The following is a 23,651-nucleotide window of genomic DNA, read 5'->3' as shown; positions in this document are numbered from 1 at the left end:
GCCGGACGACTTCATAATTATTTGATATTTCGTTATGTTTCGACGTTCAATGATCATTTAATGTTTCTACTTGTCGGTTCGATATGATGTAGGACCCTTCCTCGATTAATTGAATTGTTACCCGAAGCGTTTCTTAATGTTAACTCTTAAACGGGTTAAAACTGGAACAAGACAGTATTCGTAACATCAGACTGATTTGATGAACTGTGGCTAATTTTAATTTTGCCGAGCTGAGAGCCCAAATTCCTCCTTCAGGAACAATCAATAACTGAATGAAATCTTTCTCACAGTTACCATTCGCCTAGTTCGCCAGTTATTAAAACGAGCCAGATGGTGACACTACATTTATTTGATAATAAACATCTTCAGAGTTGTATGTGTGTCACGGGGAGCCTTATAACTGCTGAATATTGTTTGTTTGTTTGTTCGCTTCGAGTGGTCAGAAGACTAGAATTTTTACATAGACGTTGTGACGTAAATTTGCAATTTAACAAGCAAGCAAGGAACATCAAATTACTATTTAATCATATGTAGAAAACGATGCACATCATACCGTTTCCTTCAAAAGGATCTGCTCTTAATATACGGTTGTGATATCAACTCTGAGCAGGATACTTCTTTATTCGTTGGCACGTATTTCCGCTTCGGAAAAGTTTTGAGGAATATCTGTCACAAGAAAAGTAACAATTGTGCTTATATCGTTCCAAATTAGACAGAGTGAGGAAAGTGATGGTTGTTATGAAATGAAAGCTGTATTGTGGAGAAATTGGATGAGCACCAATCTTGTACTTGATTGGAATAAAATTACTGAGCCACGGGGAGGAAAAATGGGTGTTGTTCAGGTTTTGCATGTATATCACAGGCGAAACAACGACTCAACGACTCAGTGATTCAGGGCATGTATCCCGTTTTCTTTCATCACTTTACCTTCAGCGCGTAACAAAGTGGAGTAAAATTTCATTTCGAAACTGTTTTTTTGCGTGATATTATCGTGCATAACACATACGCAAATGTGTAATTAGTGGTTTTTGCGTAACAATTGAACTAAGAATTGAGATTACCGCCACGCATATCATGCAAATTTGTAAAGTATATAATGATGGTTACGAATATTCTTAACAAAAAAATTCCCCTGATGAGTGAGTAATCACGAAACAGGCTTGTAAGGATGAAAGTATAGTTTTACTGTTTTTTTCTTTATCTCAATATGTATATTTAAAACGAACGTTGGATTTATTTTTTTTGATCTACACTATTGAAGCACCAAAAGAGCCTTACTTATCGATTGAAGGATGAACGCTTCAGTGATATCGCCGCAGGGAAAATACAAATTTGTTTCTATTTAAACTTGAACTGGGCATTTGACCATTCAGTGACAGTCGATAGGCTTCGCTTTTCTGCTTTTCTGTTCCCTTTAGAACTTCAGAATTAAGAATTAGCAAGGTAAGAAAATAATCGCGTTTCCTGTCATGTGATCGTATCATAAACTGACTGCATATACTAAACATATGTTGGAGTTTGATTTAAAAGTCTCTGGTTGTATTTTCTCATTCTCGCCATTATCAGGTAGATATATAGATACAAAATGAAATTTATAACACATATTAAGATGGCAAAGCACAACATGAATATAATAAAAAGCTCAGAAAGAACGATTTGCCTTTTCTCACGCAAAGCGCCTGGCCATATGCAGCTTGCATAGTGATATGTGTATCCTCGGAGGACAAACAACGCTAAGAAGCTGCTGGCACATATATAAATAGCGGAAAATTTGCAAGAATTTGCCTGCTAAATTTAGGAGATGGGGAAGAGCAGAATATCCAAGATTGAAAGCATAGGAAACAAGACATCATTCCCCAGACACTAGGGTTGAGAAAAGAACACGAACGGCATCGGTTATAGGGGTGATAAAACCACTTTTATGTAGCAGCAACGAAATGACTTCATTAGATGCTGTGCAACTGAAATTTGTCAAATAACTACGTAGCAATTCGTCTCTGCTGTGAATTACACTACATGCAGGTCCTCTTTACTTGCGCGGTTAGTGGGGCGTTTCAATAGAAACCGGCGGTGTTTCGTGAACCCTGGAAAGCGTAGTAAGCTTTCTGGAGTTCGTGCGTCGCCAGAAGACATTTTTGTTTTACTCCTCATCGATTTCCAATGACCATTTAATGTCGATTTAATGTTAGTGGTTCTGTTGTTGTTACAGCAGAACCACTTTATTGTGCCCGTGAAGTCGTCAGCTTATAGCTTAGTGATCTTCCAGGTACAAATATAGAATAGCCTGACAAAGGGTACGATGTTATATAAAAATAGGTCTTGGTAGTGTTCAGGTTTTGTAATTATTTCACAGACGAGAGAACGACTCAATGATTCAGGGCATGTATCTCGTTTTTTCTTCCTTCGTTATACCTTCGGAGAGTTACAGAGTAGAGTAAAAATTCATTTCGAAACTGTTTTTTGGCGTGATATTTTCATGCGCATCACATACATAAATGTGTAATTAGGGGTTTTTCCAGTGACCTTTCGCTTTTTATTGCATCATATTAGTTCTTAGAAATGCATTATTCCGGGTAAGATTGAAGTTCTTGAAGAAATTCAATTCTTTTCGTATGAAAGTTTTGTCTATCTTTGTCTTTTTTTTTATGAAAGCTAACGCTATTTTTTTCGTCAAATTACGTTATTCTTAGTGCTTAATGACTGGAACTGATCCTCGTTGTTACGTTGCATTACAAATGTAAGAATTTATAGTTTTACCCTGATATTTACATCAACGGCAAACAGTAAAACACCTACGATTTCACTCACTTTTCCAAAACCCCTTCAAAAAATGTCTTTAAAAAATAGCAACAATGATCTTTGCACACAGTTAATGAAAATTTAGTTATTTTAAATGATAAACGGCTGAAAGAAAAGGGCAAGAAGTCTAACACTGATTATTTTAGTTTGCCATATGGAAGAAAGCAAGGTTAGAGGATAATCGTGTTTCCTATCATGTGATTGTATTATACACTGAATGCATATATAAACATATGATTGCAATTGGGCGTGATTTAAAAGTCTGGTTGCATTTCCTGATTCTCGCCATTATCAAGTGGGTAAGTACAAATTGAAATTTAGAACACATATTTAGGTAGCGAAGCACAACATGACAATTCCAATGTCATTGCAATTACAGTGCCATACACAACCAAAAGAAGTTTACAAATCAGCTGAAATAATAGCATAAATCAGGCATTATGACAATACCTCAGCACCTGTTAACCTCGGAGAGCATAGATTTAACGCATAGTTTTTTGTTGTTGTTTTCTTCAAAATCATATCCTCTACCTTGACTATGATTATTCTGGATGTCACAAAAACCTCATCCAGTAATTGTTTATTGTATGCCTGCTACGGAGGTATAGTCTAAATAAATATATGTTATTTACCGGCTAAGGGTCGGTCCGTATGGTGAAAAACTGTGACCTCTGTCTTGAAAATGCTGCCCGAGGCCGTAGGCCGAGGGCAGCATTTTCAAGACAGAGGTCACAGTTTTTCACCATACGGACCGACCCTTAGCCGGTAAATAACACATTTATTGTTTTTAAACTTGACGAAATTCTTTCCGAAAGAACCCGAATGATTTGGGGCCGTAAATACGGCAAGATCTTCCATAAACTGAACAATTTTTGAGTGAGTGAATGGTAGTTAAAATAGAGGTGATGCAAATTAAAGAGAGATGCCTCAGCGAAACATTTTCATTTCCGTAACGATAGAGGTGATTTAAAAGGCTTCCAAACAAACTTTGAAACATTATTTTTACAAGTATCTATCACAATCTGACACCTGTCAATTAGAGAGCACGCAAGAAAAAAAAAGCGTAGGAAAATTTGAAAAACAACAGAACTAGTTTGGCAAGGGCTGTCACGACAATGTTTTCTTCAAAATCAGTCAATGATCTAACGGAAAGTATTATTCACTGTCATCGACCATTCATTCATGTATGAAGATTTACCTCTGTTCATTAAGTAAACGGCGAGGAAAGTAATTGTGAGTAAATTCAATTTTTTTTATTTTGAAGCTGTTAGAGTTTGCTCGTTTGTTTGCTGTAATGGCGTGTTTAACTCTGATCTTTCCTTCACAAAAGCTAAATTCGAACGGCACACTCCAACGAGACACAAGGGAATGTAATGCAGCCTTTTCTAAAAAAATTCCTTCAATTTCTGTTGTGCAATTTACGGTACAAATGTCTAAATTGAACGGAATTGGAAAGACTCACCAGGAGAGTATATTTGTTGTAGAACTTAAACTAAAACTTCGCTCGCTCTTTCACTATGAACAAATTGCTCGAGAAAATTCAGATATTAAATGAATGAAAGTTCCATCGTTCAGTTTAACTGTAACCAAATACCTCATGTTTCAACTTTCTGGGTACTTTTTGTGAACGATTAAAATTAATTGCAGACGGTTTTTAGGCCGCTTGTCAACCAACGTAATGACACTATTGTTTATACAAATTCATTCTGAAACCAATATTTTTCTGTCAACCAAAGTGATTTGATAGAAAGAAAAGAGAGGATTCAGAAGTTATTTATCGGCTTGAGGTAGTGACCGACGTGTTTGCTTAAAAATACTGCCCAGCCGGAAAACGGGGTATATTTATGAAAAATGACAACGAAAGTTGGGATGTACTCGGCGACTCACGAAAGCGTTACCGTGGCCCGTGGGCAGAGATAGGAAAATACTGACCGGGTAAAGAACCAATCAGATTGCAAGATTCGTTACCGTGCCCTCTAAAAAAACAATAATTATAGATATCTAATATCTTGTACTTTTATTTGCATACTCTTGTATCATTTTGCTTATTTATTCGTACGACTCTGGACCGTTAGCCAGAGTTGTTGACCGATGGTAATTCCTCTTTTTCTTTCTTCCTTTTAGCACGTGAGATGGATCCGTGGGAAGGTAATTATCTGTGCTAATAAATTATAGAAATCTTCATTAACGACTCAAAGTCTTCCAGGTAGTACACGAGAGCCGAGATTGTATACAGTCCATGCGGATTATTTTTTCAGTTTTGTTTCATTTTCACTAATGGAATAAAAGAGGAAAGGTAACCATCCTGGCAATTGGTCATAGAAATCCTCATAAGCACACAGCGTTATAAGCTTTGCACTAAACGAGAAACAAAGTACGGATAGATTTATCTAGAAAGATAACGTAGTTACTGTTTTTCTATGTGTAAAAGTCTTACTGCATAGCTCTATTATGGTTTATGTACGCTCACCAAGTTTGATTGAATAACTTGACTCTGGTGACTCTGCTGACTATTAACTCCTTGCCTAACATGATGTAAATTCGTTTTCAATGCTTATACGTGACAATGTATACGTTTTATACGCTTATAAGCTTATCCGTCTCACAAAATCAGCGGGGGCTCGGATGTATTTTCATACCCAATGGTAACTCTTAATTTTTTTTTTTCAGCCCAGAAGAAGAAGTGGGAAGGTAATTATCTGTGTTAATAAATTATTGAAATCTTCATTATCGGCGCATTTAAATTGGAGTAAGTCGATAACAAAAATAGAAATTCTTTTGTTTGATTCTATAGGATGAGTTTGTTATGAACGAGAACTATAAGTAGAACAACTTTATCCTCTTCTTTCTAGTTGAAGTGCAATACATGAACAAAACAAAACAAAACAAAACGAAAAAAAACAAAATAAACATACAAAACAAGAAAGCAAACAAACAGAGCGGGTTTTTTTTTTCCTTGTCTTGAAAATTGGAAATCACTTCTCAGGCTCGTGAGAGGTTTTCGCCATACATGCTACGCTTTTATTCCCACGATTAGAAGTATTTTGCTGTTCGCGCAGGATTTTTTGCCTCTGAACAGCTTTTAAACGAATAGAGTAGCAGTAAATTGAAAGATAAATTCGAAACTTTCCTGATGAGCTTTAAGCCGAATGCAATACGGTAAAATATCTATTCAGTTGAAATGCCGTATTTTTATCAGCTTACTTAGGAGCTAAAGGTCTTTAACAGCTATTCAATTTTTAATATTTCAATTCTAACTTTTTAAACATGCATTACCAATTACTCAACCCACTCCCCCCCCCCTCTCCCCCACCTCTTTTAAGTGCTTATCTTTTATGGATAGCCTCCATCCTTTTATGAGTATCTTTCCAATTTGTGATATGTGTTCACGAATTTGAAATCGACGAAGTGACTATGTTGACTTTGTAAACTTGTGTTTATTTTCGGCTTACTTACGAACTAGATCTCTAAAAACTTTTCAGTCGTTAGTTATTTTGATTTTGAACTATTTAAACTTTAGTTTTTGAAGAGTAGTTTACGTGAAATTACAAGTGATGAGTAGTTTTACCTTCAAATGTTACTGACTTGAAAAACGCTCAGTAACTTAAGTCTCCCAGGCCTTTTAAAAAGTGAGCAGTGAAAGTGACTCACCCTACCCCTCTCTGTCTTTGCATGCATGGCATCCTTGCGATTCGTACAATAACTTGGCTTTACAAACTCTACCGACTTTATTAGTTCCTCTCCTTTACACCATGCCGGTCTGTATCTCTTCTAAGCGATAATTCAGCTCTCCTATCTAGGAGTGTTCTCATAAACTCAGCTCGGGCCCGAATGATTTTTCATGTCGTAATTTCTCATTTTGTCTTCTTTTCAAACATGTCTGACTTTAAGACGATATTAAAGGTAATTACCTATTCTAATAGATCATAGAAATCTTCATTGACACAAATTCTTCCAAGTAGCAAACTAAAGCCGACATTGTTTTTAATCGATATGGATATTTTCCAAATTGGGTACCAACAACTCAAATTTTTTTGTAAAATAATATATTTAATAAAAGTGAGAAGGGTAAAGCGTAGCTTGTAAGAGGTGTAAAGACGACCGTGAAAACTAACTTGCCTATAGCCATTTGTTTGATTGATTATTTTTTTTATGAGTGTATGCGCGGATTTTACCTAATTTGATATGCCATTTTTGTTTCCTTTGAGGGTTTACCGGAAACGTGTGAGGAAGGGATAATGCTCGAGTTCTCAGCCTCTGAAACTCTTTACGGTGGCCAATTCGAAATATCAACTTAGTTGATTAAAAGGAAAACATTTTTTTTTTTTATCCTCCACCGACCCAGCAGCACAATAGTTTTTGGAAACTTGCCCCCATGTACTTTAACGCTAGTTCAGTAAATAAATATTGCCTCTAAGTATTACAGTGCTTTCAATAAATCAAACAATCAAAGAACTCGGAATTTGAAAAATAAAGGAGGTAACTACTCCAATACTGAATGAACCATTATTTTCTGTGTAATCTATTTCTCATTCGATTAACAGAAGCGGGTACCGGGTCTTACTGAAAGCACCGCAGTATTCAAACAACTTATAAACAAATGCAGTAGCAGTGGACTGAAAGATTAATTCGTTAGTTAATAAGTTCAAATTCAGTTGAAATTCAGGAAATGAGTATACTTTCCGCTTCCTGTAGTTTATTCATTTCTTAGAGAAGCATTATTCCGGGTATGCAGTTCTTGAAGAACTCTCATTTCATATCAAAGTTTGTTTGGCCTTTTCCTTTTTTGTGAAAGTTAATGATATTTTTTCGCCAAATTTGTTATTCTTAGTGCGCAATGACCAGAACTGATCCTCGTTGTTGCATTGCATTGCACTGAATGCAAGAGTTTATAGTTTAAACCTGGTGTCTGCATCAGCGACAAACATCAAAACACCTTCGATTTCACTCACCTACCCAAAATGCCTACTAAAGACGTCTTTAGAAGAACGATCAATGATTTTGCATACGAATAGTGATAGTTTTGCCATTTTAAAACATAAACGGTGGAAAGGAAACGGCAAGAAGTCTAACACTGATCATTTTCAACATGAATTTACTGAAAAGCTCAGAGAGTACGATTTGCTTTTTCTCGGGCAAAGCGCCTGGCCATATGTAGCTTGCGTGGTCATATATGTTTTTCGGAGGACACACAACACCTAGAAGCTGCTGGAACATTTGTAAATGGTAGACAATTTGCTAGAATTTGCTGAATGAAAGAAATGGAGAAGAGCAGAATATCCAAGATAGAAAGAATTGGAACTAGGCATCATCCCCCACCCAATAGAAAAGAATGCGAAAGGCATCAGTCATTCGGGTGATAAAACCAATTTTATGTAGCAGCTGCAACGTGACTTCATTATATGCTGTGTAACTGAGATTTGTCAAGTAACTTGGTTGCAAGTCCTCTCTGCTGTGAATTGCACTACATGAGAGTCCCTCTTTACTTGCGCAGTTAGTGGGGCGTTCCACTAAAAACCGGCGGCGTGTCGTAAACCCTGGCAAGCGACGTAAACTTTTTGGAATTCGTGCATCGCTAGGAGACATCTTCTGTTTTTTTCCTCACATATTTCTATTGACATTTTTAATATTTAAGCTGATTGGATCGCTTTCCTGTTAAAGTTTTTGGAGCATTTTCTTACAGTTCACGGCAAATAAACGTATGGACTAGAAGTCTAGTAAACGGGAAATTACAACACCTTCTGAAGAGCATGGGGTGGAAGGTTGCTGGGAAAAGAAATATTCAACGAATTTAAAGCGTTTTTACTTTCTAACTTGCGGACTTGGTTCCTAACAACTTGCCGATTCCAATGTAAGTAAGTAAGGATTTGGCAGGCCAATATGACTACGTTGATTATAAGCCTGTACGAAGGTGTAGTCTAAATAACCACAGATATCTGATATCATGTACTTTTTTGCATACTCTGGTATTATTATGCTTTATTTATTCGTATGACTCAGGAATGCTATGGTAGGATTAACCATTCTAAATTGAAAAGTTTAAAACAAACTTGAGCTTAAAAATGAAGCCAACGCAATCAGGACATTCGCGAAGAAGTTAGGATCTAGTTATCAAAGTCTGATAGTTTCGTGACTTGAGGTAATTTTTTATATTCAAGCAATGTGTTTGCTATAACTCGGTGCCATTTCAATAAAGGATGGCCAATTCCTTCTCTATTTGTAGCTAAACCATTCATAATGTTATCATTCATATTTGGCCGGCTTAAGGGTTGGGATTTATAGCAGAGAGAGGATTGAGTTGACCATGTCAATTGATTCAGATAATTCTGATAACTGTGATTAACACAGGTTTTCCAGCAAGTAAGAACTTTTGGAGGAAGTTATGGTCACAGCTTTTGATTATTTTGGCCGGATATATACATTTTTTAAATGTATAGTTTAGAGACTGATTTGAGTGTTTTAGCGGCGAAGAAACTCGTGCACTAGCCGCAAAGTAAACTGGAAATCTGAATACCATCAAAGAGCACGAAGCTGAGTGGAACTTGAAAAAAATTAGAAATTATAATAACTTGGGGGTGTTTATTTACAGTGTATTTATAGTGTTTATGGAAAATTTTAAGTTGGAGTAAATCGATAACAACAATACAAATTCTTTTGTTTGATTTCATAGGATGAGTTTCTTAAGAACGAGATCTATAAGTCTAACAGCTTTATTTTATTCTCTTCTCTCTACTTAAAGTGCAATAGATACTCGTCGCTGTTCATGTATAGCGCTTTGATTTGTTCGTATTGGTGTGTTTTGGTGCGCTGTCATTGGTGCATTTGTTCCTCATTGTTATTTCGATTATTTGATGTTATCCCCTCTTTCAGTTTTGTTTTATTTTCACCGGGAGAGAAAAAGAGGGAAGTTAACTATCTGTGGCAATGGGTCATTGAAATCTCCATAATCACACAGCCTTACAAGCTGTGCACTCAACGAGAAACAAAAGTAGGCATAGTTTTATCTAGAAAGATAATGTAGTTACCAATGGTCAATTTATTGAACAACCTCCCATTTGTATACTTTTGTCTCCGGCTTGTGGCTTAACAGCGTTCCTCATATTCTCCCAACATCTCTTAAGCGGTTTCTTGCGCCGGTAAACCGATAGTAAGTGTGGTTTATTGCTTAAGTAAACAGTGACTCTTATGCACGACCGTTAATACGCTTTATCTTTCCGTTACTTTTAGTTGGTATACAGGTTGAATATTGACAGTTATCACGGACTTAAAACTATTGAAACCATGGCGGTTCATGGCATAGTACTTTCCCAGAGCTCGCTGTCTTAAAGGGAAAATGAAATTTCGGATAAAAGTCTGTTACTTTTTTATGAGTGTACTCGTTTTCGGGTGGACCGTGGTACATCAAAATTTACAATAAATATTCTCCTTTATAGCGTGTGCATAATTTATTAAGAACTTCAAAGTATTGGAGTCGCCTTTTTTTCGTGACTAGAAAAAACACGGAGAGTTGGAAGCAACACAAACATGATAGGCTGCAATTGTAAATGTGAATTAACTTTTTTCACTCTTAGGTTTTGAGAACATAGATTTATCTCAGCTTTCTCCCAAATTTTTTTACTCTAGCTTTTCATCTCCAGTGTATAGCAGCTCAAAAAACAATATGATCCTGCTACCTCTTTGTTTTTACCATGTATCTTTTTCACTACGTAAAGTGAAATTCGTGTGAGCTCCCCCATCCCTTCTCTTTATGCACATCTTTCCTATGTGTGATATGCGTTCAGGAATTTGAAAGAGACGAGGGGACTCTGTGGACTTTACAAAAGTCGATCTTTAATGACTCTCTTTTTATGCGTATTCTACATCTTGCAATGGATATTTAGTGATGGATCTATATTCAGCCAAGTTTTTTGTGCAAGAGTGGTCTCCGTAAAATCAGTAGATTATTGCGATAAGTGCGATTATTTATCACTCTTATTCATAATTATTTACTTCTGTTTTTCTTATTTTTTAATTTTCTTAAGCAGCAAGTTTCACATATTGCCAATGTAACATAATTTACGGGAACGTTGACACTTTTATTCATAATTATTTACCTCTATTTTTTAAAATTTTCAAAATTTTTTTAATCAGCAAGTTTCATATATTGACAATGTAACATAATTTACGGGGATGCTGATAACGGCGTTTTGTACGACAACGGTGAATGGCAAATGAATAAGTAAATACTGCTTAAAAATAGCAATAGGAATTGTGTTTAGGCTCATATAGTTATTTCATAGATCCAAAAATACGTGTTTGGATATCCAACGCATGGTCTTTTTTTTTTGCTTTTGTGTTTATTGCTAATAAATTAGACCCTTTGAAGAAGCCATCTCATAATCTCGGGCTTCGTGTTTCATAAGGATTTCTAAACACTGGAATACAATAAAAGCACTCGGCCGCTGCCTCGTTCTTTCATCAGTTTCCTCGTGTTTAGAAACCCTGATGAAACAGTCGCCTTTGTGTATGAAGCATAAGTGTTTCTTTATAAAGGATGTTGATGAAAGCAATCAGTCATCATATCAGTCTCCTTTTTCTCCACTAAATCAGACTCTGCATAGCCATTAAAATTGACATCGATCTAGTTTGGTTAGTTTTTTTCCCAAATGTGATCGAAATTCGTCTGAACTTTTCATCGCCAATTTTAATTGGAACCGTACCTTAAACTTATTGACGGTTATCTATATAGGTTTTTGAAGCGAAATAGGAAAGGTTTGCGAGGCAAGTGTCGAGAAGTTTAATTTTTGCGTGGAAGTTTACTTTAATTCTTACTTAAGAATATTATTCTAATGATTTATATCTTACTTTGTGGTAATCCTCATTTCACTTGCCTTGTGGCACCTGAAAAAAAAGTAAAAGTAGGTGGCACTCTTAATAAATCTTTGAAGTTCTAAATTTCCACATAGCTAGTCTTACAAGTTGCACACTGTACGCGAAGTATAGAAAGGAGAAAGCAAAAAAAAAAATTACTAAGAGAAAACTGAAGATAAAGAAACAAGTTACAACTATTAGCCTGTTAATAGCAATTTTTTTTGTTTTGTATTTGTTTTGTTTTTTCTCGATTTGGTTTTCGAGGTTCGGATTTCGCTTGCCCTTTGGACTGTGATTTCAGAGGATAAAGAAAATTCGTTAACAAGCAACCTCATAAAGAAAAGCAACGACGAGAACAACGCTGCTTTACCAGACTTTTCCGCGATAAATAACCCTTCTATTTGTTTCTGTTAACCTTTATTTTTGTATACAATACGCTCTTTGAGTTAGGAAAATACTTTTGTTTTTTAGATAAATTAGTCTTTCGTGATAGCAACTGCTAGGGGGTCAATGCTTGGAAAAAAAATTATGCACCCTTTAGACACCAGGTTGTCTATATCATTTCATTTAGGGACTGAGATGATTAAGGAAATCTTATCGTAATTAATCATCTTGTTTTCATTTCAGAGGAAAGTAGGCGGTGGAGAGGTAATTTATTAATTATCTATGATAATGCATCTTTGTAACTTTTATTTTAACAGTGTTTTAATATTCACTATATGCACTACACATTGTATATGTATGTTTGATAATGGCAAATATACTCGATAATACATTGTTTCAAATCCTTTATTTTATAATAACACATTCTATTGACTCAAACTGATATAAGCATCGTATTATATGTTTACAAACGTGGCTACAACAAAAAGAAAACTCATAATAACGTAGCTTAATGCTTAGTAATAAAGCTGAATCGTTCCCCGGCTGCAGGGTGTTCATCTCTGTGATACTCTCCATGGACAGAACTTAACTTATTAGGCATTAACGCTTAACATCTGTGGAATCCAACCAGCTATTTACGGTCAAATGTTAATCTGACAGTCACAGGAAATAATTCTGAGGCTGATTAAAACGTATTATTGGCGCAATCAGGTCGTTTCTTAACTTCAGCAGAATCTGACTTAAGAGTGAACTAATTTCCTGCACAACTCCAACTTTCCTGCACTACTTCAACTTTCCGGCACGACTTCAACATTTCAACGCGTTTCTTAACTTTAGCAGAATCTGACTTAAAAGTGAACTAATTTCGTTCTCGACTTCAACTATCCAGCACGACTGAAAAATTCTGGCACGACTTTAACATTCCGGTGTCATAGCAGATTTCGAACCCCCATCCCCTTTTAGATTTGAACACCCCGGTCCAAATCAACAACCCAACAAAACTGAGTTAAAAGTGAGTTATCCCGTTGAAGCCCTGATTTTTTTTTTTTTTCAGGCTTCTTCTTTCCAATTGCTTAAATTGGAAAATTTACTGCGATGATCACATTTCACTTTCATCTACAACCGCAGTACAAATATGAATTATTTCATATAAAACTTCACGTCAAAACTGAGTTAAGTATCAACCTTAACGTACTGGTAGAAATAGATAATGCTTTACGTTCCAGTGAATACTAAAGTATGTTTTTAATTCAAAACATGCGTATTGATGTCGTCTTGTTCTCAGCATTCCGCCTCAACTTAGGATTTTCGTTGACCTGAGCGAAAGCGCCAACCTCTGGAATAAAAACAAACTGTGAAACTTGCTAGCGTTTGATTTTTTGTTCTTCTCTCGAAAAAGGTGTGAAACATGAAATGATAGATATGCTAACATAAGTATGAAACGCGTGAAAACTTTAATTATTTTCACTCCATTGGAATCCAGATTGCTCGGGTTCTCGATTTGTCGTAACTCTTGATAACTCGAACCAAAAGTTGTTCCCCTTCCCCCGGTGAACCCAACTACTCCAACTGATTTTCATTTCCTATGGAGGCTCGAAAAATCGGGAATCCACTGTTCGTGTTGATCCTCAACGAAATTCTTTTGCTTTACCCACTACGGTTACATTGAGACTTTTCTATTGCTCGTAAGCCGAGAATGCACTAAACTTTGCATCCATTCGCGTTTGTGTTACTGGTTATATTCCTAGTGATTAAAAATCGGGAATCCACTGTTCTTGTTGTTCCTCAACGAAATTCTTTTGCTTTACCCATTACGGTTACATTGAGACTTTTCTATTGCTCGTAAGCCGAGAATGCACTAAACTTTTCATCCATTTGCGTTTGTGTTACTGGTTATACTCCTAGTGATTAAAAATAAGTTAAACCAACAGTCCTTTTAGGTTTTTTTTTGTCTGGTTAGTGTTCGGTCGAGTCGATTTACAATAACCTGAAATAGATGCTAAACCACATAGAAGTTATCTCCTTTCTTTTCTTTTTCTCGAGCATGCGTCAAATAGATTATTTTTGCTCTTAAGCCGAGCACGGAATATATAGCAGTCTTTCTAACAGTGCCGTTGAATAAAGTCATTACGTACTTACTGACATGACGGAGTGCATAGGTGTTTTTATTTTTCCTTTCTAGACGGTCTAAGCTCAGGAATGTGGGAAACTTGGAATCGAGTGCTTTTCGCCAAAATATGTACCGAAAGTCATTGCTATGTTAAAAACTAGGTGAAAACTTTGAATAAACGGTTTTCACGACGTTCAAAGCGTAAAAATCATATTTATTAGAGTGCTTGGTCTGGTGTTTCTTTTTAACGAAAACAAAGCCGCAAGCACCAAAAGCCGGTCAGAAAACTAATATATCAATACTGCCTCTCACCCTTGACAAATTATCGCTATGAAGTGATAAAATATTTACAAGACACTAAGTCGCTTGAGGCGCTAATTAATCGTTTTTGTGGAGAAAAGTTCATGTGCTTGGAATGCGCAACAACAAGTGGCCAGAGGCAGCTCCTCTTATAGGGAAATCGGCTGAAGGTATGTAATATCCGAAATTAATTGTAGAGTACTGAGATTTAAGGATATTTAGCACATGCTATTATATAATTATTTACCACGTTAATTGTCAATCTATCAAGGACAGTAATTCAACATGCTCGTTTTTGAATAGGTGCGCAAAATAGTCCTTCTAATGAAAGTTCAGTTACATTATTTTCCTTGGGTATAGCCTGTCACAAATATCAAAAATTCGCAACAATTTTGACGAAGCCAAAACTATTTTTTTGCAAAATGTAACAAAGTTACTAGATATTGATAGCTTTTTTATGCTTGCTTGAGTCAAGTTCAAGCTTGGCGTAAACTTGACTTGCTCTAATAGACAAATATTTATCGGTTCTCTAGGTGTGACGGATTTCCTGTACAACCTGATCACCAGATACGGAGTGGCGAAAATTGTGATGTCCCACGAGGGCCGAGAATTCGTCAACATGGTTAACGAGGAACTGTTTAAGTTGTGTGGCACGGACCACAGGATCAGTGCGGTGTACCACTCGCAGTTCAATGGTCTTGATGAAATAATGAATCAGACGCTAACGAGAGCCCTAGTGTACTTCGTGAACAACAACTAGGATGACCGGGATGTGTGTTGAAGGCCTTAATGCAAAAACTGTCCTAAATGTAATAAAGTAATAAATGTAATAACATTTGGTCCTAATAAAGTCCTAAATGTAATAAGCCTCCGATGCAGTCGTTTAACTGCGCTAGTGCATTGTTGTTATAGCGGACATCCACATTGAGATGTTAAAGTGACAGCTGTTGCACCAAGAATCGTAAGACCAATATTGATGGCATACTGCGGGCTCGCTGATATTAATCAGCGTCTTTTTATTTGCTAAAGACAAAGGTTGAGAAGCAGTAGTTACAAAACCTTATACTGATGTGCTTTTGGCATCAAATTGACAAACGTAAAGACAATTAGAACGCTAACCAATAGCTCCTTTTATATCATTGGTTAAGACTCTTTAATTAGTGCAACAGATTTTGACGGTATTCTTGTATAACCAGTGCTGAAGTTAATACTTCATGAACCGAATTGCAAGGAAAAGGAAGTCCACTGACCTATACGTTCGACAAATTTCGGGCTCGGAGGTGCATTTATTGTACTGTCTTCCCATGCCAGATTTGTATGGGTCTGCATGAAATATATTAATCTGTGCTACTGACCAGGCGTGAGGTCAAAATGGCTGAATATTGGGCGAATTCTTTTTTTTTTTTTTTATAAATATGTAAATGAAAAAAGAAATCTCATCATTTTCCATTTATAGTCATATGGTACATGAACTGATTACCGAGCTGGAGTGAAGCCACAGAGGGATAGAAATGCAATATCCCAGGTTCAAAATTGAATAAATCAAGATAGCCATTCTTAAAAATGAACTCAAATGCTTCATTAAAACCAGTTGACTCTAAATAAAATTGATGTACAAAATTTCAGTAACACTACTGATGATAACACTTTTCTTTTGGATTAACAATTGACAGCTAGCGAAATCACTCAAACTGTTCTAAAATGGTGCATCACTACTAACGACTTTAACACGAATAATAACATCAACAGTGCCATGTCAGTTTATCATCAGTTGTCGTCAAATTTTTTCCACAAAATCATAATGATTACGTACCAGTCAATTCCATGCGCTCAAACTTTCAGCCAATCATTAGCCCACTTTGGACTGGCATGGAGATAATTTTTTTCAACTCGATCAATAAACTCGATCAAAGTCCGCGAATTCACATCATAACATTTCGGATGCAAAAGTGTTTTTGCCTGGCTTTACACTTTTTAGAAGAGATAGATTGGTAAAGAAAGGAGGCGGTGTAGCAGTGTTCGTCAGTGAGTCAAATTAATGCTGTGCGCCAATCGGACCTCGAGATTGATGAATCTGTTTGGATTGAGATCTTTCTGCCCAAATCTAGAGGCTTACTGTTTGGAACATTCTATCAGCCACCATCAGAGTCAGTTAGCCAGCCTGACCTAGATTATATGGATCGCTTTTACAACAGCTTGGACTATGCTGCGGCTGACGGAAAAGAAATTATTGTCAACAGGGACTTCAACTGTGATTATTTGCCTAAGATCCAAGCCTCGAAACCAAAAAGTTGAAAGACTTTTTAAATCCATTGGTTTTACACAGTTGATAAATGATCCAACACGGACTACGTCAACCACCGTTATACTTATTGATTTGTATGCCACCACAAATCCACGAAACATTTTTCGAGCCATAGTTGCTGGATCCTGTCTGAGCGATCATGATATGCTAATTTCACTTCGAAAGATAGACAACCTCAAGGAACAACCTCGTGTGATAAAGTGCAGGAATTATGCTAAATACGCCCCAACAATTTTCTGCATTGATTTGAAGAAAGTCCCGTGGGATACTGTGTTGAGTTCGACTAACGTCGATGAAGCCTGGTCTTTGTGGAAGTACAACTTTACGGCTGAATGTGACAAACACGCTCCACTAATCGAAAAAAAAGTAAGAGGTCGTAATAATAATAATAATAATAATAATAATAATAATAATAATGATAATAATAATAATCTAACTTTTATATTGCGCGCTTTCCATGAAATGATCAAGCACGCATTACATGATTTCTATCTATAGCAATTTAATACAGGGTATCTAACTGATAATTATTTAAAATATACTATGATAGCATTCAAATATACAGCATATGTTAAGGTACTAGTAATTATCGTGATAAAAATGAAAAAAAAGCTTCCCTAATTTAATTCAGGGTATCTTATTAATAATCATTTAAAATATACTATGATAAAATTAAATATACAATAGATATTAAGATACTAATAATTTTCGTGATAAAAATTAATAAAAAGCTTCCTTAAAAAGGTGCGTTTGCAAATGGCACTTAAAAATCCCTAGATCTGTAATTGAACGAATCTCACGCGGAGAGTGCCGGAGCTGCGACCTGGAATGATCTGTCTCCCAATGTAACCCTACTTCTATAAGTTGGCGTTGCAAGCAACAAACCATCCGAAGAGGATCTTAATGGCTTACGCTGGAAATCAAACAGATGATGAGAGCTCGGGATGCCAGTCTCAAGAAATTCCGTAGATCCAAATTAGACACCGATTTGGCTGCATATCGACTACTCTGGAATAAAGTCAGTGCAAGGCTTTTAAACGTGCTAAAGAAAGCTATAGTAGATCATTGCTCGAAGAGAATAGCGGCGATTCTGAATCTTTCTGGAGATCTCTAAAGAAAATATTGCCGGACGCGAAACTGAAATCTATTCCGACGAGTATCAAGGCTGATGACAAGATTATTACTGATAAACAAAGCATTTCAGAATTGTTCAACTCCTTCTTTACATCTGTTGTGAACAAGTTATTTGAATCGTGCAGGTATGCAAGACCAGTTTTTAAATCTACAACTGAGGAGTTGTTTAAAAAGAAACACTTTGCGTTCACAGCAGTGGGTAAGCCGTTTGTGCTTGAGCAACTTAAATGCCTAAAACTCAAGAAAGTCACTGGTCTAGACGGTCTACCAGCTCGACTTTTAAAGGACAGCGCAGTTGCGAAAGCTGACTGTGTTACACATTTGGTACATCTCTCCATTAAATCTGGTACGGTACCGTCTGGATGGAAGCAAGCAAAGGTTGTACCCTTGTTTAAATCTGGAAACAAAGATGATCTGGACAATTACAGACCTATATCAATTTTACCGATCCTGTCTAAAATTCTGGAGAAAGCTGTCTTCCATCTGCTACATAGCTACCTACCAGAAAACTCCCTCCTCTCGCCATATCAATCGGGTTTTCGCGCAAATCATTCAAGTCAGTTGGCAATTACCTTCCTTACAGATAAAATTCATGGACATATGGACAAAGGGCTATTGACGGGGGCAGTGTTTATCGACCTGAAAAAAATCTTCGTTACTGTTTCTCATGATGGTCTTTTAAACAAGTTGTTTAGATATGGAATTCAAGACCAGCCTCTCTCGTGGTTTGAGAGCTATCTCACTGACAGGACTCAGAGCGAGTCCATTGAAAATCACCTTCCGTCTGCCGCTAACATTAGTAGCGGAGTACCTCAAGGTTCCGTGTTAGGGCCTCTACTGTTTATTCTTTACATAAACGACCTTCCTTTAGCCGTTGGTCTGTCTAGTGTTATGTTGTATGCCGACGACACTGTTATTTTTTCTGATGCTTCAAGCATTGACCAACTACAGCTGAACTTAAGTCTTGATCTCAATGTTGCCTCAAACTGGCTTATAGCGAATGGTCTCTTCCTCAACCTAAAGAAAACTGAGTACGTTGTACTTGGAACTCGTCAGAGGCTAATTAGATCTGAATCTCATAGTCCGCTCTGCATGGAAGGGAAGGAAGTTAACCAAGTAAAGTCGTTCAAGTATCTTGGAGTCTTACTAGATCTAGAAGCTGCAAATAGACTCTATAAAGCCATGGTCCTCCCGGTTCTAGATTATTGTGATGCTGTGTGGCATGAATGTGGACAAGGAAACAGTGACAAGATTGAACGACTACAAAGACGAGCAGCGAGGATCGTCTACTTCAAAGCTGCCTCAAAACTATCAACTGATCAAATTATGACTAAACTGGGCTTGGAACCTCTCTATTATAGAAGACGGACACACATTTTAAGATTTGTTGATGAGTGCATTGCAAATAGAGTTCCCAGATACCTTTTTAATTATGTCAATGTAAGAAACCGTGACATTCACCGCCACAAAACTATAAATAATAATGACCTTATTTTAGAAAAAAATAATTAAGAATGCACCAAGCGCGCTTTTTTTTACAAAGGTGCAAAAAATTTTAATAATTTTTAATAATTCTTAGAATTTATAACTGTTCGATCTTTCGTTTAGTGAAACTATTTTGTAATATTGTAATTTGATTTTTATCTATATTTTAAACCTTTTTATTTTTATTTTTATTTTTTAATTTTTTACAGGACCTGCATTGATAACAGTTTTTTTTCTTAAAACTGAAGCAGCAATCCTGCATAAATATGTTTGTATTATTATTATTATTATTATAGATGAGTATTTATCTTTCAAGGATCACATAAATTGTGTATGGTCAAAAGTTGCCAGCAGACTTGGCCTCCTGCCACAATTACGAGGTTGTTTAACCAAGGAAGCAGCAAATAAGATCTATTTATCCACTTTGATACCGATATTAAGCTATTGTGATACGTGCTTCTGCCCTTTGGGAAGCACTGACAGAAAGACTCTTGAACGCCTGCAACGACGAGCTGCGAGAATCGTATACGGTTTTAAACTTGACATAGCCACGGAATCAGTACTTGAGAACCTACGCTGTCCGCCTCTTACAAGAACTATGGAAAAACATTGTGCACTGTTAGTTAATAAGTGCTTGGTTGGAGAAGTTCCTTCATACTTTCAAGACTATTTCATGTTACGCAGCCAGAGCGACAAGCAACATAGATGTACCAGATCGTCAATCGCTGACATTATTCTTCCTAAATTTCATCCAGATGTCGCTAAAAAGTCTTTTTATTATCATTGTGCAATGAAATTCAATAGTCTTCCAATGAACATTAAGACTTTACCACCTAAGGAACGTTTCCCGGCTATCTCCGCTTTTTATTCTTAGGCTATTTTTAGAACATTCTAAATCAAATCGTAAATTGCTATTTTTTATATCAGTTGTTCTTATGTGATATGTGTTACTCTATTTTATGTTATACAGGGCCCCCGTTGATACCAGTCTTGTGACTGAAGGGGTCACCCTGTTTAAATATCAATTATTATCATTACTATTATTATTATTATTATTATAAAGGACCAAACTTTTTAAAAAGGCATCGAGGGCCGATTCAACAACACTTCAACCCACCAGAAATATGAAGCTCTGGCAGAAATCGTTTCAGACGTTGCACCAGTGCCCTGAATCATGTATTAACTTTACGTAATGTTTGGTATGTGGCAAGCATTGCCAGCAAATAGGAAGGCCGATGACGCTTACATTATTTCTAAGAGTTTTTCTAGAACTTCATTGGGAAGATTTCCAATGTGACATTCGTCATCCCCTCTCGTCGCAAATAAGTCGATTTCTGCTTCTGAAACAAACTCAGCTTCCATCAGCTTATTACCATCATTTGTTATGCTATTATCGACTTCATTTTCTAATTCAGACTCCGTCTCGTTTGTTCGAGAGGGAGAGGGAAGCCATCGCTAGCGAACGGATTACTTTTTAAGTACTCTACTATTTCTTTACTCGTGGTTTCAGGAGATCTTAAAATGCGCATTCTGTTTGCCTAGTGCAATAGTGCAGCAAATTGGCAATTGCCACCTTCAGGAGGATTGTAAAGGAATTTAAAACCCTGGTCTTCAATAGCCTTTGCATGATCATCTCTTCCCATAGGCATGTAATACTTTTTTAGTGGTCAAATTTTTATTTTGAGACAGCTTGGCGCTTTTTTTTTCTAGTTTTCTCGCTCTAGTGTAAGGCTTGTGATATCGTTGACAGAGACCCATTTCCTTTCTTCCTTCCCTGAAAGTAGTGAGGTGTATGAAACCTTATAGGTGTGCAGCTTGATATTTCGTTTCTCCACACGACCCTCCGTCACCTGCCGTTTATTAGATGGTTTCCCTCTCATACGTATGTGGACTTTTTCTCCGCTGCTGTAAACCAAGGGAGGATTTAAGCGAAGTTGTGTTCGCTGCATCCGCTTGTCACATCTGCTCGTGGCTTTTTTAGCTAGGTTTCGGAATTTCAAAGCTTGCTGCGAACACCGGTAACGGTCATTCTTTGTTGGGCGAACCCTCCCAGCACTAGAAGGGTTTCGTCTCGTAATCTGCTCTTTCTGAAGGCGTTACAATTTCGTGCAAAGTATATTTCGAATGATATTTTGTAAGCTATCACTTCCTTGGGATCGTTATTTATAATTCTTTGATAAAGAGGGAGCTGTTTCTCCCACTTTACACCGTATTGACCTATCTTTTGAAGGTCATATTCCATCTTTGATCTTAGTGCCCTATGATAACGTTCTACCTTGCCTTGTGATTGGTTATGGCGTGGGCGACTGTAAATCAATTTTACATTTAAAGATCGCAAAGTAATTTCAAGGCTTTCTTGAACTCCCCTCCTTGGTCGCACTGGATTATTTCAGGCGATCCATACTCCATAGAATTACATTCCAGCTCAGCTAATTACATTCCAAAGGATGAAGCCAAAGGAAACGGCTGAAAACATCAATCACTAAGAGAACGTATCTACACAACTGTCTATTCATCTTCACGGATCCTTTCCTGCTCATATCCATCAAATCTGTTTGGTGCCTGACATGAACGTCTCTGGCTCTGATAGGTGTCAGTTTCGCTTTATTAAGAAACTTAGCATTTCGACGATGATTACTTTTGTCTATGTTTAGAATAATTTGTATTTTAGCTCGACTTACTCCTAAAATTTGCTGGGCAAATCCTTGTGCTACTGCCAGCTTTTTTGAAACTGGAAAGTTATGCTCTTTACGCGCATGTCATTTTCATAGTGCCGATTCAGAAGAAGAAAAGTCCTTTTCAGAGTCAGTTCATGCTACTTTATCTAATGTCTGATCATTAAGAAGATCAGTGCATCGAGCAATTCCTGTTTCCTTAATTTTTTTTTTAATTCTTTGACTGATCAATTAGCATATCCGTTAAGAAACGGCTCACGCGATTAGTTGTACTCACGTCTCAGAGAAAGCAACGGCACAAATTTTTGCGTAAGTTTTTGGGGACCAGGACATCATTTACAGCCTTCAACATAAACAACCACTTTTAATGTTCATTATATCTCACTCGTGTGACTGTTTCCGGCCTCATATGAAACGTAATAGTGTAACAAGTATGCGCTAAAAAGACCTGTTGCATCTTTCGAACAACAGTACGACCTCATCAGTAGGAACCTTTTTTAGTAACATGTGGCTTTTAATTTTGGAGCCCAAAAAATTTGCGTCAGTGAGCTCGTTCATAACATGCTCCAGATTTTAAATGTCTGTTTGTGATTTGCAATCTGAGCCGATGATTTGTGATGATGTGCTGGTCAGCAGCTTCTTTGCATTTACACCTGTTAAATGTAAGTAACTGAGTATATAATTTGATGCAGACACATGCAATACCTTGTCCGTTTGTCGGATTTTTTGCATGCATTTCAAGATCAAGAGAACATAATTGTCCCAGTTATGTTCTCTTGGGGATAAAAATTATTTTATCCATATTCATATACTCATGAAGATATTCAAGAATTTGAAAGCAATAATTCTCTAGAGGCCCGAATTGGGAAACATAATGTGTATGGTAACAAGGTCTCTTCAGGCATGAAAATACAAAAAAAGTATATCCGAGCCTGCAAATTGTCCGACTTAAAAGTCAGCAGACTCCCTTGACCAAGTTTGTAATTTGGTTTATGAATTGTTAACTCCATCACTAATCACGCAAGAATAACGTTATCGATTTTTTCCAAAATTTATTGTACTCTAGAGTCTGAGTCAGTGATATATAAAGAGGTTTTGGTCATAGGATGGTCGTAAGATGCAAAGCACTAGCCACTAAGATTCAAGGAGGGCGACAATGTGTTGCTGAGAAACTTACGGAACCAGGCAAGAAAAGGAAGCAAACTGGAGCGGGCGTGGTCAGGTCCTTATACCATCAGCGAGGTGTTACCAAAGGGTCTCTACAATCTCCGAAACGAAGACGGTATTAAGCTGAAAACATCATTTGACAGCTCAAGACTAAAGATCTATTATTATTCGGTACAGTCACACCCAAACACTAACACTTAGGTAGAGATGCCTTTGAAATCTGATGCCGACAAGGAAGACAAAAACACTTCGACAAAACTTACCAAGTCTGTTAAAGTTAATGTCCTTGAAAAAGATCGTAATACCATCCTAAGCAACGGTAGCCTTGACGACAATTTTATCAATGAATCACAAAACATTTTAAAGAAGCAATTTCCGAACATTGGTGGCGGGCAAGATACGCTGCTCTGCGAAACATCGTTTTCTGTTGTTTCTGAAGAAT

At 36.8% G+C, this 23,651-nt stretch overlaps 2 long non-coding RNA genes across 2 annotated transcripts in view; one reads left to right on the top strand and one right to left on the bottom strand.

The window, feature by feature from the left end:
* LOC149039724 (uncharacterized) overlaps window positions 1–23,651 on the top strand; it is a 193,126-nt gene that overhangs the window by 55,949 nt on the left and 113,526 nt on the right. The gene's annotated exons all lie outside the window — the stretch shown is intronic.
* LOC149039729 (uncharacterized) overlaps window positions 1–23,651 on the bottom strand; it is a 117,539-nt gene that overhangs the window by 8,956 nt on the left and 84,932 nt on the right. The window lies entirely within an intron of this gene.

The sequence above is a fragment of the Pocillopora damicornis genome, chromosome 9 (genome assembly GCF_964200805.1).
Source record: "Pocillopora damicornis chromosome 9, jaPocDami1.2, whole genome shotgun sequence".
Taxonomy (NCBI): domain Eukaryota; kingdom Metazoa; phylum Cnidaria; class Anthozoa; order Scleractinia; family Pocilloporidae; genus Pocillopora; species Pocillopora damicornis.
Note: the sequence above shows the minus strand (reverse complement) of the source record. Positions and strands in the feature narration are given on the sequence as shown.